Consider the following 21,159-nt stretch of genomic DNA (forward strand, 5'->3'; position numbering starts at 1 on the left):
CCAGGTACAAGACGTATTGGCAGATACACTCTGCAACCACGTTTCTTTCGGTAAGGGATTAATAGGTCTTTGAAGACCCTAGCCAACGCCATTCCTCAGAGGACCCCACTAGACAACACACTGCCTCCTACTTCTTAGGAGTTAACTTCACTCCTACTTTACCGAGGTAAGCTAGGCTGTTAACTGAAAACAGATTCAACTGCTTTCTTGCACGGATACTCCTTTATGCTTCCTTGTCCATTCTCGCCTGCCAGACAACAACTTATCCTTAAAGACTCAGCCGCAAAAACCATTCATTTGATTACCCCAGGCCGAGTTGGGTGACCCTACTTCATGCTCTCCTAAGCGCGTTTTATCATACCTCTCTTGGGGCACCTGGGTGGCTCAGTCGGCCGAGCATCTGGCTTTGGCTCAGGTCGTGGTCTCCCAGCATGTGAATTCGAGCCCCGCGTCGGGCTCTGCGCGGACAGCTCTGAGCCTGGAGCCTGCTTTGGATTCTGTGTCTCCCTCTCTCTCTGCCCCTCCCCCACTTACGCTCTGCCTCTCTCTCTAAAAGATGAATAAACATCTAAAAAAAAAATGATCATACCTCTCTCGTTGTCCTAATCTCTACAAGCTCCTTGAGGACAAGAGAGTATCTTCAGTGCCTTGCTCATGTCTAGATCTTTAAAACTTTGTATAGTTTCCGGCACACAGCAGATATCCGATAAATAGCTGTTGAATGAATTAAAAAGATATTATTTTGCATTGCAAATAAAATATATTACCCCATAGAATTCAGCCACTTGAGTTGTATTTTTTAAATTAAAAAAAAATTTAATGTTGATTCATTTTTGAGAGAGAGAGACAGAGACACAGACAGAGCATGAGCAGGGGAGGGGCAGAGAGAGAGAGAGGGAGACGCAGAATCCGAAACAGGCTCCGGGCTCTGAGCTGTCAGCACAGAGCCCGATGCGGGGCTCAAACTCAGGACCCGCGAGATCATGACCTGAGCCGACTGGAAGCTTAACCGACTGAGCCACCCAGGAGCCCCATATTTTTTAAAAATTTTAACTCATACCATCACCATATACCGATTTGTGAAAGCTTAGAATGTGCTATTGACCCAGAAGTTGTACATTTTGCATGTTTATATGAATGTTGGACCAGTTGTTCAGAGAATAAATTTGGTAAGCTTACCTAACCACAAAGTTTGTCATACTCTTGGGCCAATTTTAAATGCAAGCTACTCGTGTCAAAAAAACTCAGCAATTATCGTCCCAGAGATCCCACCATATCTCTTTTAAAGGTAATGAGATGAGAAATTGTGCTTCAATTCAAAATACCATAATTGTGTTCTCAATTGAAAAGTTATTTAAAAACGATTTCAGCTTTGGTCTATATAGACTTTTTCAAGGTAACTAATTAAAACAAAGCTATTTGCGATGTGAGAAAGGCAGGCAGACGTATTTAATGAGTAAACTATTGGAAGGTAAACATTTCAGGCTTTGTCATAAAGTGACTGGGCTGGAGTTCTTTTTATCAGCACCTTGTTGGATATGAAATAATGAACACCTCATTGGCTTTAGGTATTTTTTTAACATCGATATGTACTCAGTCCACTTCATGTCATTTTCAAAATTAGGTTGAAACTCAGTTCTCTGAAAGAAGGTCAGGATCAAAGTTGCGAGGGTGCTTATTAGCTCCTGAGACACACATTTTGACTCCTGTGTGAAGATTTTATTCTCCCATAGGATATTGGCCGCTCCTCTATGACTGTGCATCTTGCTTGATATACGATTCATACAATGCGGAAGTTTTGGTATGCAGCTACCCTATAACATAAACTAGAGTCTCATACCATTGCTAGGACCCATTATAGGATGGATATACGCTCCGGAATGCAACAAGATCCCTCAGATCGGTCACCGCTTTATGCGTAGATTTAAGGTATTAAAGTCAACTTGGAAAATAAGCTAACTGACTGGATACTTTGTATTAGAAAATACGTAGTGACTGGAAATTTGGGGAAAAAACTCAGAGCCTGGGCTAATTTGGTTTTGTTTTTCAGAAGCCCATGATTTACCCCAGGGGAAAAAAAAATCCCATAAAATTTTAGAACTTGATTACAGTCGTGGTACAACCTGACTTAAGAGTAGAAATTAAAGGGGCGCCTGGGTGGCGCAGTCGGTTAAGCGTCCGACTTCAGCCAGGTCACGATCTCGCGGTCCGTGAGTTCGAGCCCCGCGTCAGGCTCTGGGCTGATGGCTCGGAGCCTGGAGCCTGTTTCCGATTCTGTGTCTCCCTCTCTCTCTGCCCCTCCCCCGTTCATGCTCTGTCTCTCTCTGTCCCAAAAATAAATAAACGTTGAAAAAAAAAATTTTTAAAAAAAAAATAAAAAATAAAAAGAGTAGAAATTAAATTTCAAGAAGTATTTTCTGAATCATTCTGATATGTGACACCAAGAATCCTTCCATGGCAGGAGAAAGCAAGAATTCTTTCTTAAATTACAACTTGATCTTGGTAAACCATTACTTCACGATACTGCTATTAATTATGATTTATCTCCATGCAGAAATAAATTTGTCCAATTATAATGAAAATCTAATCATCTTAGATAAGGCTCATTTGCAAACTGTGACGTCATAAAGTTCAGCTCAGGCAAAGGTTTAACCTATTTAAACCGAGCACAAGTTTTAATTAACATATATGAATCCTAGCAATATGGATTTGTTAACAAACCCATGCAAAATGAAAGGGTTATTATTGAAAATGGTGAAGGGTCTGAGATTTCACCCTGCACGCAAGCTAACAAGTTAGCCTGCTACCGTCTCACTGATGCTGATAGAAGACATGAAATTCCTGGGTCAGAGACAAGGGACTTTTTTTTTAAAGTTTATTTTTGAGAGAGTGTAAGCAGGGAAGGGGCAGAGAGAGGGGGACAGAGGATCCATAGTGGGCTCTGTGCTGACAGCCAAGAGCCCAATGCGGGGCTCGAACTCACGAACTGCGAGATCATGACCTGAGCCAAGTTGGATGCTCAACCAACTGAGCCACCCAGGTGCCCCAAGACAAAGGACTTTTTAAGTCACCGTACCGGAGGCAGCGTGAGCATCTCGTTCACCTCACTGCCCATTGCCTTCCCCCCGAGGCCCACAGGAGTGAACACAGGGTGGCCCACATAGTGATTTTCCTTCACACCAGAGGAACCTCAAGCTTAGGAAGCCCTTATCATTTATAATTGGCTGCAAGCAAACCTGCTCCAACTTGCTTTAGAGAAAGACATTCTCTTTATGCTACTGGAGAGTAAACAAACCTGCCCTTTGCTCTGGAGGGAGAAACTATCTTCTAAAGATATTTGCTAAACAAACATATTTAAAAGGATAGTATAGATAGATCAAAGGCAATCGTTCCTCGGTTCTCAAAATGTGCAGAAATGCAATGGACCCATGAAGAATTGTCTTCCGGCGGTCATTTGTTAATCATATTTATTTCAAGTTGCTATTTTAAAGCTTGACATTGTAACGTAAACAACTTGGTTCGTATCAGATATCCCCATCTAAGTATGTTTTTTTAAGAATGTGAGCCCCTGTTGCCTTAGACAAGCTGTTTGTCAGTAATGCTTTACATGATGGGCACCTAGAACATTTAAACACTTGGATTGACTTTGGAAGGTCACATAATTCTCCTGAAGGCACAATATGGCTAATGGCTTATATTAGTGGCTCTGCATGGGCCATTCACTTTCATTCCAATGATGCAGCTGTATCATGGTTTCACTGAATGATTTTGAAACCCTTAGTCAAATCACTTCTTCCAAAGGTCAAGTTTACATAACAGCTGACATTGTGAGAAGGCACAAATTTGGATACATGGGTGGAGACATTAGTTTCTTGCTACGAAAATCTATTTGCCCGATGCCGATTTTGACAGGTTTTCTTCTAACAGGCTTGGTTCTGCTGGATCGAAGGCAGTTTTTGATGCAAAAATCTTTTGATGGGTTGTCAGGGATTTCTGTTTCCCTTTGGTCACATGGTCAGCACCCCTTGTATCTATTTAGAGGACACAGGAGCACACCTTATTACTGATCATTCTGTTATCTCCGTGTGCCCTTTTCTCTCTGGCCTGTGACTGGCACATGTTCTTCCTGCTTCTTCCTGGAAATTTCGAGCTGTTCTGACTCCCTTTCCTTGACTACCGTCAGTTTATCCTACTGGCTTCAATTGTAGAGGGGACTTCCTCCATGAAGCTTATTCTGTTCCTCCAAATCTGGAATAAGTTTCCTTCCTAGATGATGGCACAGACCACCATGCTTACCTAGACAACAGCACTTATCACATGCTCATGTACATTTCTACTTCCTTGCTTTCATTTCTTGTTGATCTTTGAGCTCCTTGAGAGCAGGGTGTATAACCATTTTGTTTCTGTACCCGGAGTAACTAGCACAGTGCCAGACACAGAGTAGATAATACATTGCTGTTCAATTGAATTAAAAAGAATTTATGAAGTTCAGCTGAGATAACGTATACACCTGGAGAGCTTGTTTTGCAATTCTAATGGGTGTCCCAAAAAGTTTCCTCAAACTGAATTAAATCGAAGTGTTACGACCAAATGAGATAATCTATGTAAGCTATCTAGAGCAGGTTTGCCCATGCATACGGGATAATTTTAATACTTTTGTGGAGCCCAAACACTCTAAATTTTAAAAGAATTTTTAACTAATTTTGCATGGAAATTATTTACCTGCAAATGATTCATTTATTTATTGACTATGATTTCTCTGCAATCATTATCCACACTTGCAAATGGGTTAGAGAAGATCTAACCCATAAAGTTTTTTTCAAACACAATTAAATTTTTATGAATACTAAATTTAACAATTAATAAAGCTGACTTAATTCTCTCTTTTGTGAACGTTTTAATTAAGCATTTGATCATCTTGATGTGAAGTTTTTCCTTCTTCGTTGGGTGCCAAGAGTTTTTATCTTTAATGTTGCAAATGAATTTGAGGAGTTCTTTAAAAACTAGTAGGGCCTGGGTCCTTTGCCTGTAGTGACTGATGAATGCAATTATCCTGTATGCAAACTATGTTTATAAATGTTTATAAGTAAGACGAAGGACAAGTGACAGAGAAGCAGGTTTATGGTTTTGACTGTATGCTAGAGAAAAAGTGATTTCTATTGACCATACTCATAGAACCTTTGGAATGATGGTTATTGTGTTGTATAGTTATTCCTCTACAATAAAAGCTCGTATATAGCTACGTGCCTCAGTTTTGCTTAGATATTTGGGTGTTTTTCTAAGGTGCTGAGTGCGATCTTCACCTAGTGATCCCAGCTACCCAAATGATGCTGTAATTATGTCTAGTATAGGATTGTTCTAATATCCACAGCCCCCCCCAAAGAATACATAAGCACTCAATAAATGTGTGTTACATTAAACAATGAATGAATTTTACCGTGAGATTTTGCTACTCTTGCAGTATCCTCAGAAGACGTAAGGTTGTGCAATTATTTTTAAACCAAAAAGGTACATGATGGTGCAGAAAGGTGCGAGCATAAAGACCCTGCGGGAGAATATTAATTAAAATCGCGGGTATGGTTTTTTTTTGGTTGATTTTATAATTCTCTTGTATATGAGATTGAATCATAGGCTCACTGAAATTTATTAACAGAATGGCATATGTGGAACACTGGAAATTAATCTCTTATCATATTTTCATGTGTTTAAAAATTGAAGAGGCGAAGGGCAAGGTTAGGCTTTTAAAAATCAATTTCCCCAACAACATTTTTAATTAGGTCCACAGCAGAATTGTCACCTGACTTCTCATTGTAGATGAATTACTAGCACTGGCTGAGGGCAGTCTTTAACACCAAACTTGCTAGAAAATACTTTTGTAACTAAAACCACAGAGTTGTGTGTCGAAACCGAAATACTATCAATATCACAGAACAAATGAGTAAACAAACACAAAAGCAGAAACAGAGTCATAAGTACAGAGAGCAAACTGATGGTTGCCAAAGTCCAGAGGAGTAGGGGAAAGACGAAACGGGTGAAGAGGTGCAGGCTTCCACTTACGGAATGAATTAAGTCATGGGGATAAAGGTGCAACATAGGGAATACGGTCCATGATATTACAACAGTGTCGTATGGGGGGCAGATGGTACCTACGTGTGTGGTGAGTGGAGCACAAGGTATAAGCTCGTTGAATCACCATGTTGCACACCCAAGTATACCTCAACGAGAAAAAAAATGGCTATAGAGGGGCACCCGAGTGGCTCAGCGGTTCAGCATCCGACTCTTGATTTCGGTTCAGGTCGTGGGCTCAGGGGATTGAGCCCTGCCTTGGACTCTACGCTGGGCGTGGGGCCCCCTTGGGATTCTCTGTCTCTCCCTCTGCCCCTCTCCCCTGCTCAGGCTCTCTCTCTCTCAAAATAAATAAATAAACATTTAAAAAGTAGCTATTGGTAGTATTTTTTTTCTTTTTTTTTTTCATGTTTATTTTGAGAGAGGGTGAGCAGCCGGGGAAAGGGGGGTGGGTGGGTGTGGACAGAGAGGGAGAAAGAGAATCCCCAGCAGGTTCCACGCTATCAGCGCGGAGCCCCAGGCGGGGCTTGAACTCCCCAACCGTGAGATCATGACCTGAGCCGAAATCAAGAGTTGGACGCTTAACCGACTGAGCCTACCCAGGTGCCCCTTGATGGTATTTTTTAAAATTGAGATACAGCTGGGGTGCCTGGGTGGCTCAGTCGGTTGAGCGTCTGACTTCGGTTCAGGTCACAATCTCGCGATCCGTGGGTTCGAGCCCAGCGTCGGGCTCTGGGCTGATGGCTCAGAGCCTGGAGCCTGCTTCAGCTTCTGTGTCTCCCTCTCCCTCTGCCTTTCCCCTGTTCATGCTCCGTCTCTCTCTGTCTCAAAAATAAATATACGTTAAAAAAAATTGAGATAGAGCTGACACCCAATGTCACATCAGTGTCATTTACCAATCAAAATGAACAAGCAGTACACCTGAAACTAATGTGACACTGTATGTTAACTAAATGGAATTTTAAAAACTTAAGAGAAAAGCTATTGTGATTCTTAACCACCAGTCTATAAAACTGAAGAATTATGTTTTCTTAAGAATTTGAGAGAAAAGTCAGCCATATTTCTTTTTTTATTATTTTAGAGAGAGTGAGAGCACAAGCCGGGAGGGTGGGCAGAGGGGGAGAAAGAGAGAGAGAGAGAGAGAGAGAGAGAGAGAATCTTTTTTTTCTAATGTTTATTTTTGAGAGAGTGCAAGCGGGTGAGGGGCAGAGAGAGGGGGATGGAAGATCTGAAGTTGGCTCTGGGCCCACAGCAGCAAGCCCTATGTGGGGCTGGAACTCACCAACTGCAAGATCATGACCTGAGCCGAAGTCGGATCCTCACCCAACTGAGTCACTCAGGCACCTGGAGAGAGAGAATCTTAAGCAGACTCCTCCCTCAGCAAGGAGCCCAACGTGGGGCTCGACCCCACCAACCCATGACCTGAGCCGAAATCAGGTGTCGGGTGAGGCTCAACCGACTGAGCCAGCCAGGCATCCCAGTTCAGCCATATTTCTGCAGAGATTTGAGTGAAGTCTCCTTAAGACGATCTCTTGGGGCACCTGGGTGGCTCAGTCGGTTGAGCGTCCGACTTCAGCTCAGGTCATGGTCTTGCAGTTTGTGAGTTCAAGCCCTGAGTCGGGCTCTGCACTAACGAACAGCTCAGAGCCTGGATTCTATTTCAGATTCTGTGTCTCCCTTTCTCTCTCTCTCCCCCTCCCCTGTTCATGCTCTCTCTCTCTCTCTCTCTCTCTCTCAAAAATAAATAAATGTTAAAAAAAATTTTAAAATAGATCTCTGAAGGTACTTTTAAACTGAATCTGTTGGGGCGCCTGGGTGGCGCAGTCGGTTAAGCGTCCGACTTCAGCCAGGTCACGATCTCGCGGTCCGTGAGTTCGAGCCCCGCGTCAGGCTCTGGGCTGATGGCTCGGAGCCTGGAGCCTGTTTCCGATTCTGTGTCTCCCTCTCTCTCTGCCCCTCCCCCATTCATGCTCTGTCTCTCTCTGTCCCAAAAAATAAATAAAAACGTTGAAAAAAAAATTAAAAAAAAAACAACTGAATCTGTTTAGGAGGGCTATCTCAAGAGCAGATAAATTTCTGCTCCTAGATCTATGATCTTCATCTCACTTAATTATACTACCTTAGATTCCACCAGTTAGGGACTCAGTCAGGTTTATCCACCACGTTAGCTAACTTGACAATAAATTATATATATGTTTTTCAGTTTTTAATGTTTATTTTTGAGGCAGAGAGACGGAGTGCAAGTGGAGAGGGGCAGAGCGAGGGGGAGACACAGAATCCGAAGCAGGCGCCGGGCTCCGAGCTGTCAGCACAGAGCCCCACGCGGAGCTCGAACTCCCGAACTGCGGGATCACGACCTGAGCCAGCGTGGGACGCTTAAGCGACTGAGCCACTCAGGCACCCCGACAACAAATTATACTTTAGGAATAAATAAATAAAAGTGGAAATGTTTGTGAGAGGAAGGAACACTCTCAAGTGTACCTACCTTCTAGTGGATGTCATAAGTAGAATCGCTTTCCCTTTGAACTCCGTTGCGCCGCCTGTCTGAGACTTGGCAAGTTTGAGGGTGAAACGGAAGTTGGCGAGTTGGAGCACAGGAGGAGATAGAGCCCGCAAGAGTGGAACGCTGTGGTGTGTTCGTGACGTGGAGGTGCCAGAAAGTAGTCTGGGACTTTAAAAGAATCTACTCCCTGAGGAAGGAGTCACCAGGTGGCAATGAGAGGGGAGGGACAGTATCATTCGCACGATAGTGCAAGTATATTAAGTATATTAAGGATGGAATAGACTCCTGTGGGTTCGTATAGTGGATGCTATGGGTCAGCAGCTCAGATCACCTCCATTTTAATACTGAAACACTCACTTCCCCAGCTGGCTTCCAAGTAAGTCCCTCTTTGGGATTTGGTCTTGGGCAAGGTCATTTCACCCGAGTCACGCCCTCTCCCCAAGGTCACCTGGCATCCAATGACTGGTCAGTGTGAAGGGCCAAGGGCCAAGGGCCATTTCGTCTTGTGTCAACTTGAGAACGTTCTGAAAAGCCATTCCTGCCCCAGACCTCCCTGGGAGATCGGCTGACGCCTTGGCTGTGACATCATCACGATCCAATTTCTCCCTTTTCCCAGTCCTGCCCCCTGCCCCCGCCAAATGTGCGTTCTATCCCTAACCTTCAACAGCACATCTACATCTCCAACTCCATTTCCTAGTGAACCCAACCTCCCACACTTGAAAGAAGAACTAAGTTATCAATGCATTCTTATTGAAAACTGAATTTCAAGTTGCCGGCACCTCAGGAGGTACAGACGATCTATTGACTTGCAATACATTTGCCTGTACTTTGGAAAGACAAACTCCTGGACCGTAGCTCTCTTCCAAAAGCATACAAAGCTTTTTGTAGTAATGCGTTTGATGAACTTGGTCAAGTTGCTTTGAATGCACAGCTTGGAAAAATTGTTCTTCTCTGTTCTTCGTCTTAGGTGGAGTCTGTCTTCTCTAACTGTAGATATCGTTCCTTTGGTTGGCTCCATTTCCTTTGTACCTGTCTAACGGATGTCACCCAAACAGCCATAATTACACTTATGGATCAGTATCACGCTGATGAGAGGCCAGGAGTCTGACAACTAGGCAGTTGTGAGCCATGAAATCTTCCCTTCCATTATTCCATTCTTTCTAACTCTTCCCCTGCACTTCATGCCCCACTGCTGCTCTTCACAAGAACTTATAAAACAAAAATCTTGGGATGCTTGGGTGGCTCAGTCGGTTAGGAGTCCGACTCTTGGTTCTGGCTCAGGTCATGATCTCACAGTTCGTGGGTTTGAGCCCCACAAGGGGCTCTGTGCTGACTGTGTGGAGCCCACTTGGGATTCTCTCTCTCTCCCTCTCCCTCTGCCTCTCTCTTTCTCTCTCAAAATAAATAAATAAACTTTAAAAAAAATGTAAATTTTTTAAAAATACCAACAAAACGACAATCTTTTTTTTAATGTTTTATTTTTTATGTTTTATTTTTGAGACAGAGAGAGGCAGAGCATGAGTAGGGGAGGGGGAGGAGAGAGAGGGAGACACAGAATCCAAAGCAGGCTCCAGGCTCCGAGCTGTCAGCACGGAGCCTGACACGGGGCTCGAACTCAGAGTGTGAGATCATGACCTGAGCTGAAGTCGGACACTCAACCGACTGGGCCACCCAGGCGCCCCAACAATCTTTTTTTAGGTTTACTTATCTATTTTGAGAAAGAGAGAGAGAGAGAGAGCAGGAGTGGGAGAGGGACATAGAGAGGGAGAGGGAATTCCAAGCAGTCTCTGCACTGTCAGCACAGAGCCCCATGTGAGGCTGGGACTCAGGAACCGCGAGATCATGACCAGAGCCGAAATCAAGAGTGGGACGCTTAACCGACTGAGCCACCCAGGGGCCCCAACAAAACAACAATCTTCACCAACACCTGTTCAACCTTGGATTAAAACCTGAGACCTAAGTAGAAACGTGTATCAGCATTAGGAAAAGTATAAAAGACAGAGGAGAACAGGAGGAAAAGACAGAAATTTTCCAGAAAGACAAATCCCGCAATGTGATAATGACACTGATTTAATGAAATGTGAGACCGTGTACAACAAAAGTGTGCATGCTAATTGTTTCACCGTTCTGGTTCACAGTAGGAATTCCAGAAATCGCAAGGTAAAACAAATGTCGAGAAGAGCCAGGGCAATGTTCTTTTCTCTTCGTGTTGTGAAAAGGAAAGACAAAGAAAAGGTACTCCGTAATTTGTTATATAGGGATATGTGCTCCCCCAACTTTTTCTATTTCTTATTAAGAAAAGACATGGAAAGAGCTGAATGAGCAAATGGATTTAGACTCACATCAAGTTTCGTTATTGTACACTCATGCCATCGTCTTGTGTCTGTTTGTTTTTGTTTTTGTTTTTTTTTTTCCAACGTTTATTTATTTTGGGGACAGAGAGAGACAGAGCATGAATGGGCGAGGGGCAGAGAGAGAGGGAGACACAGAATCGGAAACAGGCTCCAGGCTCCGAGCCGTCAGCCCAGAGCCCGACGCGGGGCTCGAACTCACGGACCGCGAGATCGTGACCTGGCTGAAGTCGGACGCTTAACCGACTGCGCCACCCAGGCGCCCCATGTGTCTGTTTGTTTTAGAAAGAATTGTACGACTTTGAGGAATTCAGCATGTTGTAAGAGTTAAGCTAATTTCCTTCCGTGCACTGGTTCATTTGGGATTTAATCGCTGCTGGGTAGCCGGAAATGACTACGTGTCACAAGATGATAATTTACTGAAATCTGACATGATCTAGCATGCAGAGAATTCATCAGGTTTGTTTGTGGGTTTGGAACCATGGTAATCAACAGCCAGGCCAGATGTTTTATGGGCTAAAAAGAGATACCAGGCGGTGTTGAGATGATCTGAGAACACCCACGCTCCCTAGGTGTAATGGTGAGTGTGGATGCTTCCGTTGCATGTTATTAAGACTGGCACCGGAAAAAAAAAAAAAATCCTACTCAAATCTTTCATCCATAATACAGCACAGAGGAATAATTTCTGCCTGAACTCTGGATGCAGTGTAGAGAAGGATAGATACGCTGTGGCATTAACTCAAATGAATGGTAGTTTAAGTAGGGCAGAGCAACATAAAGGCAGGAATATATGCATATTCAAATTACCCATCTGTGCCACCTACTTACACATGAGGCATTTCAGCATGCTTATTACCCAGGAACATTTTAATGAGGTGCTCGCTCTCCGTACCTGAGCTAATTTGCGTCTCCCCAAAGATTATTTTGTATATGATTCTAAAAGAAAAATAAGAGAGGGCTGAATATTTCATAGGTATATTTCAGGGGAAAAGCCACCTCTTCATGAACCATCTCCGTGGGTATAGTTCTGTTATTGGCTAGCATGTAAGATTAATGCATGTGTCAATAAAAGGAGACACTTTAATTAGAAATAAGTAATATAGAGAAGATAGAAAAACCCAGCTTCCAAATATCCGTTTTTATTGTGGGCTTGTTGATGAGGGAAAAAATACAAAATGGTGGATAGGAAAAGATAAAGGTATAAGTAAAAATGAACATATAAACGATGACTTCCCTGTCATTTTGTATGTGAAACTATACACGTTTCAGAGCAGTGAACGGATGAAACCCTTATGTTTCTGATTATATATTTCAGATAGAGTCAAGAATTGAAAATATCTGCCTCAAAGCCTACCACACTGATCTCATCATAGGGAGAAATATGACTTGAGTAAGCTGTGAACTTGAATCTTTGTGACGATTATCAAATCATATACGGTCGCACTGTATACAACACATAAATTAGAACATCAAAAATAAAAGCTTTTGGAATGTAAGTATAGTTAATGCCTTTGCATGTTAAATTAAAAGGTTCGGACGTCTAAGATGTTTGTGTTCCCCAAGCGATGACTTGAGACGTATTGTTTCCTTGAATGAGAGCTATGTCCATTATATGCATAATGAAAAAAAAAATCCCCATAAAGTATTTTCCCATATGGTCTCACATGTATCACTAAAGGGCTCTAGACCTCAGTCTCTTCCTTGGTAAAATGGAAGATTTAAACAATATTTGGTTACTCCGCTTTTGTATTTTCAAAGCATATGATTCTTTAAGCTCGATATTTTTTTCTTTAAAAACGACAAACATTCTCTAACTAATGGATATGTCCAATGTTTTATTAGGATACCGTTGTGGTTTCTTTATTTTTTTTTTAAGTTTCTTTATTTATTTTGAGAGAGACAGAGAGAATAAGCGGGGGAGGAGCAGAGAGAGAGAGAGAGAGAGAGAGAGACAGAATCCTAAGTAGGCTCCCGCGGAACCAGATGCGAGGCTCGAACTCACGAACCGAACCTTGAGATCATGAACTGAGCCAAACCAAGAGCCAGAAGCTCAACAGATGAAGCCACCCAAGCACCCCAGAATACCATTGTTATTATGATCCCAGGACCGTTGTTAAGAGCCAACGCTCAACGAAATGGACCCAAAACCATTTTCCGACTTCTATACTGATTCAGCAAAGAGAATACTTCTGCAAAAGCAGCGTTGTTTGTAACTGCTTTCCTCAGACTTGTATGAACTGTCACGGGACTCTATCAAAAGGTGTCCTCTCTGTTGTACTTTATGTACTAGGAAAATTCCATATCCGTCGGTGGACTCATCTATCAGCCTAGTGCCCACTTGTGTCCTGCCCACATTTACAAAGGGTAGACAGTTCAGAGCCATCAGAACCCTTAATTCTGGTCTGTTACCTTGGTTTACGAAGGCGTGGGCAGACGGCAGGTGGTACTTCTGCTTCTCACTTCCTCACATTAGAGTTATAGGATGAAACATCTAATTTAGCCTTGGTTGGAAGGAGCTAAAAAAGCAGGCTTCTGGACTTTATTCAGTTTTAGACTCGTGAGGCCAATGTAGTCCCATCACCATAAACGTGGGCACATCGTACTCACTGGAAGGCAGCAGACAGGCCGAATCACCAGAAACTTTACCTCTCATTTTTTTTTAATTCTTAATTAAAAAAAAAATATTTATTTTTGCGAGAGAAAGAGAGAGAGAGAGAGAGAGAGAGCATGCGAGCGTGTGCAAGTTGGGGAGGGGCAGAGAGAGAAGGAGACACAGAATCCGAAGCAGGCTCCAGGCTCTGAGTTGTCAGCACAGAGCCCGACGTGGGGCTCGAACTCACGAACCGTGGGACCATGACCTGAGCCGAAGTCAGATACTTAACCGATTGAGCCACCCAGACACCCCTAGCTTTCATTTTTGATGACATGCAAACAAGTACACAACACTTACCTCGTGGTATTACAGAATTATAACATACCTATATCTGTATGTGTAGATATAGATCTATATCTGTATAGTGTAGATATAACTACATCTATATCTATATCTATATCTACACATATAGATACACGCACACACACATATATACGTAAAATTTATTTTTGAGAAAAGTTGGCCGACATTGTATTGCTTTGAGGGGGTTGCATATATAAATTATATAAAATTTAAGCCTATGTGTTATTTACATAGAATTATAGACTTGCAAAGAATGCCAGAAAGGAATTTAAGGATGATTTAGGGAAAGTCCCTAATTTTATAGATAGGAACTCTGAGGCTCAGATATTGAGTGAATCGCTACAAAGCCAGTTGTTGGCAAAGGCTAGGACTATTGGTAGTTTGTCTTTTTCGAGACACGAATGCCAGGTGCTCATGTCTTGAATTCAGATGCATCCCAAGAAATGTTTCGAATAATTTGTTTTGCTTACCTTAATTCAGGGGTAACTTATCTAGATTATCAATGTCCTTACGTCAAAGTATGTTGAGCGTTTACTAGGTTTGGGCACTAAATAGTGCCTTTAAATTAAGTCAACGATGATCTCCTACCCTGTTGTACACGCTGTGTATGTTTGCACCAGATTATGAAATATATTCTTCATTCATTCATGTATATATTAAATGCATATTTATTTGGGGTGCCTGCCTGTTTTGTTCAATAACAAGTTACCTACACTTCAGAAAGAAGGAGTTTTCTAGCCCTCGGCCCAAGTTACAGAGCTAAACTTTAGAGAATAAAAAACACAGTATGTTTCCCATCACCTCTATTTTTGTGCTGTGAACCCTCTTCTTGTACTGTGTCGTTAAGACCTGTGTGCCTTACAGCTTCAGAATGAGATTACTGTGAGCAATATTTTGCATCTTTATTTTCCATTTCCTCCCAGCTCAGTTTCCAAAATACACGCATTTATCACCACTGTTGAGTGCCATCCTCACGGGATAGAGGACGCACAGGCGTCCAAAAAAACCAGCCAAAAAGGACGGCAAAAGAAGTTGTGAGGTCACCTAGAAAACGAAACAAGATGAAACAAACACTAACTCTTGTTTTCTTTAAAACAGGCAGCTTGGGAGGGTTTTGGTTTTTTGTTTTGTTTTGTTTTGTTTTTTCACTACAGACAGAATCCAAAACATTACATCGCTTAGCATTATTAATTAAAAAAAAAAAAATTACCTCTCTCAAAATGTCTGTCCCCAGAAGGTGAAAATCTACCTATCCCGGGACGGTATCAGCATTGGTGATGATACAACGTATCTTCACAATAAAGCTATTCTTCGAAGCTCCCAGAAACCCAAGAATGAGTATCAAAATAATCAAGCCTCAGGCACAATCTGTTTTAGTAATAGAGGGGCTGTTATTTATTGAACACCTATGAGGCACCCGGCTTTCTGCTGAGCCATTCATACAGCACCCTCCATCTTCACCACAAAACTGTAAGATTGATGTTTTATCTTTATTTTACAATCGAGAAAACTGTGACTCACAGAGCAAAGATCCCCTCCAGGCCGCCGTGATGCGGCGGAGATTTGAAGCCATTCCAAAGTCCTTTCTTATTCTACTGGGCAACTTTTTCCTAAGTGTATAGAGCTTTGGATGTTTTCTTTCCCCTGTGGCAGAAGAGAATGAGAACATGTATTCACTCTTTTTCAACCCTCTGAACTTGGAGATGGCCCTCAGCATCTACACCTGTCTTGCGTAGTCCATAAGCTGGTCTCTCAAGCTGGGAACCAATTTATCTGGGCCTGGAAACTTGAGTTCCCTTCAAGAAGCCAGGTACTTCCTATCTCCTCAATTATCTTGGATTTCAGTTCCATTGTTTCTTGTGCTTTTTCCAGTGTGGATAACGTTGAATGAGGGGACCAAGGCAAATTAAGGGATTGGACATTTCTTCTTTCTTTCCAGTCATGCTGCAGGTCCCATCCATGATTTCCCCTGCGATCAGTGTATGAACCTCACTGACTATTGACCTCAAAGACTAGAATGGCCGACAGGCATTCTGACTCATCAACCATACTTTCCTTGGGATCATATTAACGATGATCTGGCCATTTCAGGGATTCGATTGTCTTGTGAAAAGTTTTCATACAGATGATGATGTTCATAACACTGACAGCACTTTATAGGCCACAGAGATTCCTGTTTTAAGATAATTCTAATTTCTTCTACGGAATTGTAGCCACAATGACCTGTCTGTGATACGCTGCATCTATTTCAGGTGTATTTTTATGAGAAGTAAAACTGAAATTGGTCCTCACCAACAAGTCCTCTCGGGGTCTATCAGTTGACCTTTCCAGAGATATAAACACAAAGCATATGTAGCACCTGCGAAGTTCAGTTTTCCTTTAGCTTAAGTTCGAAATAGGTAGTGAGTCTGGCTGTTCTAATGCTCCCCCATCTATCACTGTGCTGCCCCTTAGAGAGTAACCCCTTCCAATATATCACAATCTGGATTCTCTCATTACATGAAAAACTGTTCTCTCAAGTGTTATTCTATTTGATTTCATTACATAAGCCTTTGAAAAATTTTCTTTGGCCCAATCTTTTCCTTGAGAATGTTAATTTTCATCCACAGCATAAATCAATTTGAGAATCTCCATGTGTTTGTATAAAGTAAATAGAACAGCAATCAAAATACCAAAGTTTGTACTCTGGTAAATGAGCAGAAGAAACACTGTCCAGAAATAAAGTAAGAGGGCCATGGTATGAGGATGTTAGACCTTGGAGATCGTCTCATCCTGCAGGCAAGGAAATTAAGGACAAGGAAAATGCAATGATTCACTCAAGTCACAGGGCAAGTTCAGGACTGAACCATGAGAAGAGAACACATGTCTTGTGAAAGGTGTTTATCCTACTATAGCATTTATTTTTAACATCCATTGTGCATTGGCATTGCTTGGGGAGCTCTTCAAAATACGGATGTCTGGGCCTCATGCCCTAAGAATATGATTTCATCTGTCTGGGGTGAGAGCAAGGAATTTGTATTTTTAAGCCCCTCACATAGGCAATGGTGTGCAGCCAAGAATGAGAACCACCAAAATAGGTGATGGCGCCTCTCTAAAAGTGTAAACGTAAATCCCTGACTTTGAGGCCGCAATGGAAATGCCTATTCTCTTGAATGAATCAAAGAAGACCTTTTCTTGATTAAGTATGTTGGAGGGGTTGCTACCAAATGGAATGGTTATAAAAGAATGTTGGGGTGCTGTCCCAGACATGAAATGGTCAGCCATTGGCTTACAACGAGACGACTTCCGGCCTCATGAATCTCCATATTTTGTAGAAAATTACTGGTTGTTCTTCATATCGTCTGCTTCGGAAAGCCATCACTGAACCTCCTTCTTTGCAGTCTTGCTTAGATGCCCCTCCCGTGTTTCATCACAGCACTCTGCGTTTCTGTGTACCACGGCAGGTACCATATCGCACAGGATTGGGGCGAGGTGCTTTTAGTTTCGTTTTGTTTTGTTTTGCCTGCTTCTCTTCCTAGACCGTGAGGAACCTGGGGGAAGAAATGAGCTTTTTACGTGTGTGTTTTTCGAAATTTAGCATGTGTCCTGGGAGAGAGTAGATGCTCAATAAATACCTGTGAGGGACACTGCATTTGGAGGCCTAAAAACGCAGTGACAACGAATTCAGCAAACTCAGAGGGAAAGAGGTCGCCAGTTCAGAGCAAAGGTAACAGGATAGAGGGCCTGTGCCAAAGCACCAGAAGTATGGCCGCCTCTGCTATTTCCATAAGGAAAGGATGAGATGCGGACGTTCCTTCATTACACGCTCACAATAACGTTTCCAAGTCGTCATTATCAGTTCTGATTGATGGGTAAGGAAGTCGATGCTTTAGAGAAAGCACCTAACTAACTTATATGGGTTAACTAACTTGCCCAAAGTCACCCAAGTAGCGAATGGAGGCCGATTTCAAACTCGGGTTGTTCGGGCTCTGCAACCCTTGCCTTTCTGATTATCCTCAAGACCTCGCCTCTTATGGGGTTGGTTTCTTATTTAATTTTTCCTAGCCTAAAATTCCGAGGAAAACGGGATGTATTCAAAATCCCCGATTTTGGGGGCGCTCGGGTGGCTGAGTCGGTCAAGCAACCGACCCTTGATTTCGTCTCAGGTCATGATCTCATAGCCCATGAGTTGGAGCCCCACTTTGGGCTCCGCACTGAGAGCGTGGAGCTTGCTTGGGATTCTGTCTCCCTCTTTCCCCGACCCTCCCCTGCTCATACTTTCTTCCTAAATAAATAAAGAAATAAATAAATAAACATTTTAAAAATCCCCTATAACGAACCAAGTTTTAGCCTGTTTCTTGCAACTTTGAATCCCCAGTGCTTTGAACAGGCTGGAACATAGTAGGTGCTGACCAAACACTTGTTGAAACAGTAATGCATGAGTAACTAATACTTTGCTCTTAACAAATAGGTGCATTTGCTCCTACGACGGCTTGCTCCTACCTATCACTTCCCCAAATATGTACAAATTTCTCACACCATAGATTGTGGCCAATGACAGTTACACAATTACTTGAAAATTTCACTCCACAAATTATTCCTTTGCCCTTCAGATATTTCTAGGCTTAGATTGTGTTAGGAGATGGAGGAGTTATTGAACTCTGAAATAATGACTCCCTGAAAATAGAATTCTGGTGCCTTACGATAAGGGACATGAAGGAAATCCTGTCTATCAAGTGTGAACCACACCATCTGGGGTCCGTGTTGCTATGGTTCACTAATATAGACAGGACATAGAACACGTTCTTTTCTTAATAGCTTTATTGAGGTATAATTGATAGGTAATAAACTGTAATGTTTGCTTCTAAAGTGTTCAGTTTGGTAAGTTTTGCCATATGTTCACATCCATAAAGCCATCACCAGAATCAAGACGGTAACAAATCAAAAAATTCAACATCCTTAGAATATTCCTGCTGGCCCTTTGTTTTTGTTTTTGTTTTTGTTTTTGTTTTTTTATGTTTATTTGTTTTGGAGAAGGGGGAGGAGGAGAGAGAGAGAGAGAAAGAGAGAGACAGCATGAGCAGGGGAGGGGCAGAGAGAGAGAGAGAGAGAGATCATCCCAAGCAGGCTCCATACTGTCAGTGCAGAACCCGACATGGGACTCGAACTCACCAACGGTGAGATCATGACGTGAGCTGAAATCAAGAGTCAGACGCTTAACTGACTGAGCCACCCAGGCACCACTAAAGTTGTTTTTATTAACTTCAGGAGGAATTTATGCACAACCACTGCCTATTTGAATGAGTTCTGTGTAGTAATTTGTCGAATCATCCATACTACAATTATAGTTGCCTTGTCAACAAATGCAAACTAATGCTTTTTTATTTTTCTAAACATATTTTACGCTAATGGTAGGTATCACTGACTCGCCAGGGATGTTTTCCATTCACACTCTTCAGTTTCTATTATTTTTTTCACCGAGTGTGTATGAACAGTAGAACAAGGCAACGTTATTTGAAAAGATTCTATTTTCCACATTGAACCACAAAAGACCCTGAATAGCCAAAGCAATCTTGAGGAAGAACAAAGTTGAAAGCCTCACACTTCCTGATTTCGAACTGTATTATGAAGCTACTGTAATCAAAACATAAAAATCGACACATAGACCATGAGAACAGAATGGAGAACCCAGAAATAAACCCATGAATATGCAGTCAACTAATCTGTGATGAAACCACCAAAAATATATGATGGAAGAAAGGATAGTCTCTTCATTAGTGGTGCTGGGAAAACGGATATCCACATACAGAGGAAGGAAATTCCTTTGTAGCCTTGTTATATGACCCTTATCGTATAACATACAAAAATCAACTCAGACTTGGTTAAAGACTTAAATGTAAAGTTGGAAACTTCAACTCTCTTGGAAGAAAACACAGAGAAAAGCCTCACTGACATTGGTTTTGGTAATAATTTTGGGGGTATGCCACCAAATGCAACAGTAGCAAAAACAGACAAATGGGTCTATATCAAACTAAAAAGCTTCTGTACAGCAAAGGAATTCATCAGCAAAATGAAAATGCAACCTACCAAATGGGAAAAACAAAATTGCAAACCATACATCGGGTAAGAGGTTAATACCCAAAATAGGTAAGGAACTCATACAATTCGATAGCAAATAATAATACTAATAATAACCAAATAATTGATTTAAAAATGGTCAAAGGACCGGACCATTTTTCCAAAGAAGACATATAAATGACCAACAGGTACATGGAAAGGTACGCCACATCGCTAAGTGTCAAGGAAATGCAAATAGAAACCACAATGAGATATGACCTCACACCCGTGAGGGTGGCTATGATCAAAAAGACAAGTAATAACAAATGTTGGGGAGGATGTGAAACAGAGGGACCCCTTGTGCACTGTTGGTGGGAAGGTAAATTGGTGCAGCCATGGTGGAAAACAATATGGAGGCTCCTCAAATAATCACAAACAGAACTACCTATGATTCAGCAGTCTCACTTCTGGGTATGTATGTATGTATGTCTTTAAAGTTTATTTATTTATTTATTTTGAGAGAGAAAAAGAGAGCACTTGTGTGGAGGAGGGGCAGAGGGAGAGAGAGAATCCCAAGCAGGCTCTGCACTGTCAGCAGGGAGCCTGACATGGGGCTCGAACTCGTGAACGCATGGGATCCTGACCTGAGCCCAAATCAAGAGCCAGACGCTCAACTGACTGACTGAGCCACCCAAGTGCTCCTGGGTATTTATTTCAAGACAATAAAAGCAGGGGTGCCTGGGTGGCTTAGTCGGTTAAATGTCCGACTTTGGCTCAGGTCATGTTCTCACGGTCCGTGAGTTCGAGCCCCGCGTCGGGCTCTGTGCTGACAGCTCAGAGCCTGGAGCCTGCTTCGGATTCTGGGTCTCTTGCTCTCTCCCTGCCCCTCCCCTGCTTATGCTCTGTCTCTGTCTCTGTCTCTCAAAAATAAAATAAAACATTAAAAAAATTTAAAGAAAATAGAATCAATATCTCAGAGTGATAACTGCCCTTCTACGTTCGCTGCAGCCTTATGCAAAACTGCCAAGATACAGAATCCACTTACGTGTCTGAATAAAGAAAATGTGATATGTATATATATATAAAATAATATAATCCTGCATAAAAAATAGCAGGATTTTTTCCTTTTTTTATGGATAAAAATATTCATATATATATATATATATATATATATATATATATATCTGTGACCACATGGATAAATACAGGGACATTAAGTTCAATTAAATAAGTCAAACGGAGAAAGA

The 21,159-nt window shown here is 42.1% G+C and overlaps 1 long non-coding RNA gene across 1 annotated transcript; it reads left to right on the forward strand.

The window, feature by feature from the left end:
* Positions 1-11,211: 11,211 nt before the first annotated feature.
* Positions 11,212-12,416, forward strand: LOC121025391 (uncharacterized). Its single transcript, XR_005788028.1, has 2 exons — positions 11,212-11,379; positions 12,236-12,416. It is a non-coding gene; the product is annotated as an uncharacterized LOC121025391 (long non-coding RNA).
* The last annotated feature ends 8,743 nt before the right edge of the window (positions 12,417-21,159 follow it).

This window comes from Herpailurus yagouaroundi, unplaced genomic scaffold (genome assembly GCF_014898765.1).
Source record: "Herpailurus yagouaroundi ecotype Mexico unplaced genomic scaffold, PumYag 67641, whole genome shotgun sequence".
Lineage (NCBI taxonomy): Eukaryota > Metazoa > Chordata > Mammalia > Carnivora > Felidae > Herpailurus > Herpailurus yagouaroundi.